This window comes from Cryptomeria japonica, chromosome 2, assembly GCF_030272615.1.
Source record: "Cryptomeria japonica chromosome 2, Sugi_1.0, whole genome shotgun sequence".
Classification (NCBI taxonomy): Eukaryota; Viridiplantae; Streptophyta; class Pinopsida; order Cupressales; family Cupressaceae; genus Cryptomeria; species Cryptomeria japonica.
This window is the reverse complement of record NC_081406.1, coordinates 627,142,900-627,151,333: the sequence shown is the minus strand read 5'-3', so window position 1 is coordinate 627,151,333 and position 8,434 is coordinate 627,142,900. Positions and strand designations below refer to the sequence as shown.

The 8,434-nt window shown below is 40.6% G+C and overlaps 1 pseudogene; it reads right to left on the bottom strand.

Annotated features, from left to right (window-relative positions):
• Positions 1-210: 210 nt before the first annotated feature.
• LOC131078698 (copalyl diphosphate synthase 1-like) overlaps positions 211-8,434 on the bottom strand; it is a 44,108-nt pseudogene continuing 35,884 nt past the window's right edge.

Genomic DNA, 8,434 nt, shown 5'->3' with positions numbered 1-8,434 from the left:
ACAATTATTATTTTTATTTTTGAATAGTTACCTCACATCTATCAATAATATAAATCAATGACAAATCATTATACATGACCTCTCACAATCTATGGACATTAAAACTAAAATTAAACATATTTATTTCATTTACCAATATCAACCACCATTTAATAAGTCTAAATAAATCTATTATAATTTTCATTTATTTTATTTACCAATATTAGCACCACCATTTACAAAACATATAATTTTACATTGCTATACACACAATTTTACGTTTAAAATGACTATTTGGCTATTTCAGTGATTCTCAGCCAACACATTATGGCTGAAAGTATTTATTTTTCCATTGAGTCTAGCAAACTCGTGGTAATTAAACTTAACAGCAGAGATTGAAAATGACTGCATTGATATAATCAAGCATATCAATGTCTGATGTAAAACCATCACTGCTGAGGTAAATTAGCTGATGAATTCTGAGCAGATCCCAGTAGAGCTGCTTGCAATCAGGAGGGATATCATCATGTTGTACACACTTTTTCAGCAGTTGCTGTGTGCCTTCCTTGATGGTTTTTCTGATATTGCCAATGACATCCTTAGCAGACAATGTTGGGTTTCTTTGTAATGTCAATGTCACACTGTTCAGCTTTCCTTCATGATCAATCTCCCTCTAAAAATCATCAAGAGTTCAGTTCCTTTGGATATAAATATGTTACAGGGATTTTCAAATCCATGTATGGATAATGAACTACTCAAATATTTGAAAGTTTTGTGATTGTGTAATGGTAGGAATTCAGTACCTTATAGCTCTGTATGTCATTCAAGAGACGACCACATTTGCTCAGGATTTGATTTAGCTGGTGGTACTCAGGATGGTGCATTATTTCTTCTGAAAGCTTGGGCCCTACTAAATAAAGTGCAGGAAGAAGAAAAGGTTCCAATGACAATGTTATCTCTTCTGTTTCCATGTATTCCTCCATAGATGGTATGTATCCATTCCTCCTCCTCTCAGCCTCTTCATTCATTGAGCTCAATGCTTTATACCACTGAAAAAATAAGCAGAGAGACAAGTATTCATAGATAATTTAATAGATAGTTTGTTGGCAGCCCATGCAACCAAAAAATGTTAGAGCTTAAGGAAGAGTTTATTAGTGTTTGCCTCAAATGAAGGCTGGCATCTCGACCTTGAAAATCAGAGGCATGTTGTGCAATGCCATTGAGGGTATTGTACAGTGCAGAGAACAAAATTTACAAGCTATCTGAGTGTCCATTTATTTCTGTTGAATCCCATCTGTGAAACATCATAATCAAGACTTGAGTGATCTTAAGGCTCATTTATATTATGTTATAGTTAATTATGGTCAATACTCTTTATCCCACTATAATGTTTGATGCAAAGAAACTTTGAAAAGTGATGCATACAATTACCTTTGTACAGCTTTAACAAAACAGGTAAGCTCTTCAGCAGAACCCCATATATCGAAAAAATCATCTATTGTGGTCACAAGAGTTGCACTCCTTGTCCACGCCATACGGGCAGCAGACATTTCAGGGGTAAAGAATGTAACAGCAACAGTAAAAGAAACTGCTACAAGCTTTTGTCGAGAGAAGTTTAGATCACCAATTTTAACATCTGCAAGCCATCTTATGATTGGACATTGCAAGAAAAAAATCTGTCAAATACAGTATGTGACCAAGAATATTTCAGTAATGGCAATTCCTACTTTCATTCTTTTAAATGGGTGCCTACCTTTTTAACTCAACCATTTCTTTCTGTTGTATTTCTTGACACATGTTATAGTCTTCTTTGGCTAAAGTTAAGAATAAATCATTACTTATGCAGGGAATCCTGCAAAATGATAAAGCCCAAAATTCAGGAGTCTCAATCATGCTTAGAAAAACACGTGAGGCCAAAATCACAGTAAATTGAAATATTATGTACCATATCAATGACTCAATCAAAACCTACTTGTAAGAAGTTTTGCCAATCCAAATATCTTTTTTTTTTTTGGTCGGTAAAGGCAGAGCCATATTTGTATGAATTAGTGTAAATACATAGGTTTGTCACCGAATTCCAAGATAATCAAAAAACCCCCGCTCTTAGAGAGTACAGTGGTCCCTCCAAAACCAGAAAACCTTTAAGCTTAAGGTTTAGCCATTTTTTTGAACCATCTAAGGTTTAATGGTCTAGAAAAGCAAAAAATACTATTAACAATAATGTCCGATTTCCAGCAACCTAGATACAGAGTTTTTGAACATAAAATTCAAACCTAATGAAAATATACATGTATAACTGCATATCCAGTAATCTAAAGGAGGTATCCATAGAAAGCCTAGCTTGAGGAGGGAATGTCCAGTTGTTGAAGTTGGTTCCTAGGACGGCCACTGCCTCTGCTTGCTGAAGAGCCCCGACCACGGCCCCTGCTCCCGCGACCTCTGCTCGAGTCTCCTCTGCAACTCTGTTCTGGCTTTGGTTCTGTTTCTGCAGCAATCATAGGCAGGAATCCATTCAGCCTTGCAAATTGGAATAGAATCTCCTCTTTCCCTTCAGCCTCCGAGTTTTCACCTAAAAAACACCATTTGAGGTAGCTCAGTCCTGCACTAGCAAACTTTCTGTGCCTATTCAATTCTTTATCCTTCAGGTCCAGTAGGAATGGGTAATAGTTGATGAGTACTCCGTGAGCATTAAAGAGGATTCGGTCACTAGGTCTGGGCGCACCCGAGTCATGGAGGGCCTTGTTCAGAACTTCTTGAAGTTCTTGAAGAATTTCGACTGGGAAGAGTTCCCTGGTAAGGTTCCAGATCAATTGCTTGGATAGCTTCTGGTCCAGCAAAGACGCCACGAATCTGGACGAGATACTGGTGTTGTCTCTTGGGTATTCATCTCTACTCAGATGAGCGCTCCCCAAAATCAATTTGACAGCTAGAAGAACTGGCGGGTCTGAGTAGTTAAGGAGACGCTTGAGTCTCAAATCCGAAATCTTCCTGAAGGAAACCTGGCGAGTAGAGGCACCAAGTGATATGGGAGTGTCTACACCGAAGCAAGAAACAGGCCTGGGATAAACGCTCATAATGAAACCAAATGGGGGCTCTGAAGACATGGTGACCAAGAGCAGGGGCATGCAAGAGGAGAACCAGAGAAGAAACCCGAGGAGCCGAAAGAAATAAGGGAAGCAAGAAATAGACTCTTCTACAGGAAGGTGGGCGCTTGACTCAACGAGCAATAATGGGGAAAAGAGAGCAATAAAGTCTCGCATGAAGGTGGCGGAGAATATATGCCCAAATCAAGCCAAATCTACTCAAGTGCGGAGGGAGAGATTAGCCTGCGGACAGCTCATGAAAGGACAAAGCGGAAAGCGGCAGCGCTCACCAGCTGGACCTTAGTAGGTCCCATATTAATGTTGTCGGTTTGTCTACTCGGCTTAACCGGACCCACCTTGCGTCCCAAGGTTAGCTGAGTGATTAGTTTGAAAAGGAAAGTGACCGTTGGTATTAGCCGCCAAAAGGAGGGCGGGTAAGAGATATTTGAATTTGATTTTTGCAGTCCGCCAATCTACTAGCAGGCAGTATCTCGAACCTTATCTGATTGGTCTTGATAGCTTGGTCGATCTAAATTAATAGGTGGCTAGGCTCCCTGCGACCACCAGTGAACAAAGGTGCCTTGAGCTGCAACTTTTGATAATGCATCCGCCTCTACATTTGCTTCTCTGTAAACATGTTTTGCCTCGAATTGTTCAAAACTGTTCAGGATTTCTAGAATTCTTTCCAATAAAGCTTAAAGCCTCCAATTGGGGATAATCCTCTTCCTTATAGCATTAATTGCTATCTCCGAATCTCCTTCTACTGAAACATTTTTGATACCATGGTTGTTGCAGTCTTTCAAGCCTAATAGTAGAGTGGTAAACTCTGCTATGTTATTAGTGTCTGGAGGGATTGGTTTTGCCATTTTCCCGATGATTGCTCCTGTTTGGTCTCTGATAACATAGCCTATTCTGGAGGGGCCTGGATTGCCTTTGGAAGCCCCATCAAAATTCAGTTTCACCCAATCTGGCTTCGGGGGAGGCTAGATTGCATCTTTCCTTTTATTGGAATTATGGCAGGAAAGTGAGGGGATGATGATTCCTTGCCAGTTTTGACTAATTTTCTTATCCCATGAAGAGAAAACTTTAGACTGATTCAGAGCGAAGGCTGTTCTGCTATTGATTGAATCCACTATTACCGATTCTATTGAATTTAGAATTGATTCCTGATTTCTAGCTTTGCCTTCAAATAGCCTGCGGTTCCTTTCTTTCCATATTTCCCAAATTAAGCATGATGGAGCAATTTCCATAATTTGGCTCAGCGAGCTCTCCTTTGTATGTAGAGGCCAGCTCTGGAATAGAGGCTTGATTTCATTCGGCAAGACTAAGATCAGTTCCAATTTTGCACAGACCATCTCCAACATTTGGAGGCAAAGGGGCAATTCAAGAGGAGGTGATCCATTGACTCCGATTGGGCTTTGCAAAGTATACATCTAGAAGGTCCTTCATAGCCCATTCTTGTGAACCTATCTGCAGTTAGGATTTTTTTTTGGATTGCCAACCATGCAAAGATGCCCGCTTTCGGAATGACTTTGGAGCTCCAAAACATCTTGAGGGGGATGTTGTGGTTGTTGTGCTCTGCTGGGCTGACCAAAATTCTGTAACCATCCTTTGAGTTATATTGTCCTGTTTTGGAAGGCTCCCAGATGAGAGAATCTTCCCCTCTTCTAGGGCTGATGTTTCTCGCCTGTAAGTGACCTAAAAGCTCTTCCAGGTCCTCCCTTGGAATCGGTAGGCCCTCCATTGATTTCCACTTCCAGCTTTGTGGGTTTGGTGTATCTACCATTTCCAGATAGTCTCTAACTCTAACTCCCCAATTCTATTTGAACTAGTTTTCTGTTGCAGGGATATGAATTATATTTGCTAGGGGTGGATAACCACCCCAAGAGTCTTCCCAGAATAGGCTTGCTGAACCATCATGAATATCCCAAGAGACTAAGTTTGAGATGAGGTTTTTACAAGAGATGATTAAATTCCATATTCTTGATCCTTTCGGAAATGTCCCTGATCTGAGGATGTTAAGATGATTATGATCTGGGAGATACTTTGTTGCTAGCATTCTGACCCAGGATGCATTTGGGTTTTTGATGAATTTCCATACTAGCTTAGCCCCCAAGGCTATATTTTGTAATCTGAAATCCTTGATGCCTAAGCCACCCATTGGTTTGGGCTTAATAATTTTGTCCTAGGCTATTAGCACAATCTTATGCTTCTCTTTAGTGTTTTGCCAAAAGAAATCCCTCATCTTCTTGATAATGTAGGTATTGGCACTAGATGTTCAGGATAAAATAGATAAAAGATAAGTTGGTAAAGCCGAGATCACTGCTTGAATCATGACTAATCTACCCGCCCAAGACAACCATTTGCCCTTCCAAGCATTTGCACTTCTTTCAACTTTGATTTTTAGTGGATCCCAGAGTTTGGAGTTCCTCAAACCTCTATCTATTGGGATGCCCAAATAAGTGCATGGAAGGCTTCCCTCTTTGCAATTTAAGATTCTAAGAATTCTGGTCTGAAGTGAAATTGATGTTGTGAAGAAGAAAACTTTAGTTTTGTCCTTGTTTCTTAATTGGCCTGAAGCCCTACCATACATCTCTAAAATCTGATTTAGGTGATTGGCCTCCTTAACATTTGCTGACCCCAATATGAGATTATCATCTGCAAACTGCTGATGGGTTGCTACAAAGTCTTTAGTTATTTTGACTCCCTCTAATTTTTGATTGGCATGACTAGCTTTTATGGCTCTTCCCATAGCCTCCCCCATTATTATGTACAAGAAGGGAGAGAGGGGGTCCCCTTGCCTAATGCCCCTTGAGGAAGAGAAGAAACCCGCTGGCTTTCCATTAACCAATATTGAAAACTTGGGCGTTGAGATGCACTCAAATACCCAATTTATCCATTGCTTATCAAAGCCAAATGCTTGCAAGAATTTACATAGGAAACGCCAATCTACACTATCATAAGCTTTTGTGATGTCTAGCTTTATTATCATACCTGGCCTATTTGTGCTTTGAAGGGTATGGATTGCTTCTTGTGCTACAATCACTCCATCAAGAATTGATCGACCCGGTACAAACCCTGTTTGTTCTTTTGAAATGATGCTATTCATGAGAGGCTTCAAAATGTTAGTCATGATTTTTGAGAGAATTTTATAGACTGTGTTGCATAGAGCAATAGGCCTGTATTCTCCAAGGTTTTCTGCCTTCTCCTTCTTTGGGATGAGTGCTATAAAAGTATTGTTAATCTCCTTGAGTATTTTCCCTGACCTCTGAGAGTTCCTGCCCTATGATATGCCAACATTTCTTATAGAAATCTGCAGGGAAGCCATCCGGCCCTGGTGCCTTACCAGAGGGAAGTTGGTTTAGAGCTTGAAGAACTTCTTCCATTTTTATTTTCCCATTTAAACTTAGATTCTGTTTCTCTGATATAATCTTGGGGATCCCGGACAGCAGCTTCTTTTGATCCTGAAGATGGGATCCTTCAATGTTATTCAGGAGATTGGAGTAGTAGGAGATAATCTCCTCTTTTATAACCTCCGACACCTCTGAGGTTTGGTTGTTTCTGATTTGTAGTTTAGATATCCAATTCTTGCTTCTTCTGATTTTTGTTACATTGTGAAAAAACTTAGTGTTTTTGTCCCCCATTCTGAGCCAATTCTCCCTTGATTTTTGCTTCCAAAAGATTTCTTCCTTGGAGAGGATATCCTTGTAATCCAGTAGGAGGGATCTTTCCTTCTGAAAAGATTCTTGATCCATGCCCGCCTTGATAATCCTATCATTTAGGGCTTCTAATTGCTCTTCTATGAGTCTTTTTGATGAGAAGATGTTTTTGAAGTGCTGGGAATTCCATTGAAGCAATTTTTGCTTGACTAATTTTAGCTTTGCAATGAAACAGAAGAGTTTTGAGCCCTCAAAGGACTCTTCCTTCCACCATTTTTCTATCATTGTAAGAAAATTTGGCTCTTTCATCCACATATTTTCAAATCTAAAGGGGGTCCTGGTTGATCCCTGGGTGCCTTGTAAAGTGAGTAGAATGGGATAGTGGTCCGAGCCTAGGCAAGAGAGAACGCTGCAGAGTGGGGTGAACGGAAAGATAGTAAGATCCCCTTGCCAGAAGAATCTGTCTATTTTTTCTGTTATATTGCTAAAGCCTTTTCTCCTGTTAGTCCATGTGTAGGTATCTCCTGAATCAATTTCCAAGAGGCCATTCCTCTCAATCCAACTATTAAAATCCTGTTGAGCACTCCCTAAGCGAGTGATACCCCCCCTCTTATCTGACGCAATCCTGATAGCGTTAAAGTCACCCCCAATAAAGACTTGTTCCTCAGATAAGATGGTCAATACTCCATCTAAAGAAGACCAAGTTAGTCTCTTTTTGGAAGGGGCCATTGGGCCGTATACATTGATTATGAAGAAAGAAGTATTCGATTGTAGGTGAGTGATTTTAACAAGCATCTAGTCCTTATTAGATGCAATACCTTCAGCTTTAATTTGAGAAGACTTCCAAATTATCATTAGTCCTCTCGAGAAGCCCTTTGATGCTACTGTAGTTTCCAAAGAAGCTTGAAACGAGGAGCTTATCCCATTCCCAAAGGCAACCGCTAGCTTCTCTTCCAGTTTAGTTTCTTGTAGTAGGATTATATCTTGCATTGACCAAAAGAATCTGTCTTTTGATCACCCTCTGCTTGTTAGGGGCATTGAGTCCCCTAACATTCCAAGATAAAATTTTCATTGTTGTTCAGGAAGGGGATTTCCCTTCCCTACTTTCCAAAGATCCAATAATTTGGTTTGATTTTCCGTCATTCCATCCAGGGATTTGGCCTCTATGAAAGACTTTCTACCCTTCTTGGGAGGGGATGAGCCAAAATCCGGCTTCTCCAGGCCCTCCTGATTCTGATGAATCCCTAGCTTTCTTTTCTCCTTGATCTGTGAGTAGAGCACTGCCAAGGGGGTGTCCAAAATTGCATCCTGGTCCTCCTCTCCTATCATGGCGTTTTGCAAAAGGTTCTGAGCATCCTGGTCCAAAGGCAATTCCAGGCCACTTGATTCAAAGGGCGGGGATAGAAGGGAGGGGAAGGGGATTTCCGAAGATAGGTTGAGAAGGGGCTTGTGGAGAAGGCAGTCTGGGAAGGGGGAAATTTCACCCTCTGAAAGGGAAAAGTCTTCATTGGCCTCGAAGTCTGCTTTAAGATCCTCTTCAATAACCTCCTCCTCAAGCAGTACTTTTGCAGGGTGAATGTTTTTGGATTTTGCGAATTTGACTGAGCGAGAAGATCCCCTTAACTTCTTGGACCTGAAGCTGCTTTTCCTTCTTGAGGCTTTAGATGGAGGTGGGGAAAAGATGTTAAAAGCACCTCTGCTTAAAGCTGGAGT